Below are 448 nucleotides of genomic sequence, written 5' to 3'. Positions count from 1 at the left end.
CCCCACAATATATATTTAATTATTTAGATTTGTTTAAATATTTTATTTTGCAAGGAAGTTAATTACACTATTTATTACAAATTGTACGGTCTACAATTATTAAAATTTTATGTTAAAAATTCTTATGATTAACAGATTAAGTCAAAATTTTGTCTCTTAATTTTATATTTCTTACCTATGTATAAATGATTTAAACAAGATATGATTAGAATTATCCAGATTCTATATATGGTTAATGAAGTTAGACTAATTAACTATACTTTGGAAAAAGTGAAGGTTTAAACCTTCTAAGAGTTACCACCTAGTATAAAGTTTTCAAACCTATGATACACGGACACACGACACGACATGACACGGGATACGTCGACACACAAATTTTAAAATTTTACATGATACAGAGACACGCATACATATAAAATATAAAGTATTTTTTAGATAAACCGTAATA

The sequence above is a fragment of the Arachis ipaensis genome, chromosome B02 (assembly GCF_000816755.2).
Source record: "Arachis ipaensis cultivar K30076 chromosome B02, Araip1.1, whole genome shotgun sequence".
NCBI lineage: Eukaryota > Viridiplantae > Streptophyta > Magnoliopsida > Fabales > Fabaceae > Arachis > Arachis ipaensis.
This window is presented reverse-complemented; position numbering follows the sequence as displayed.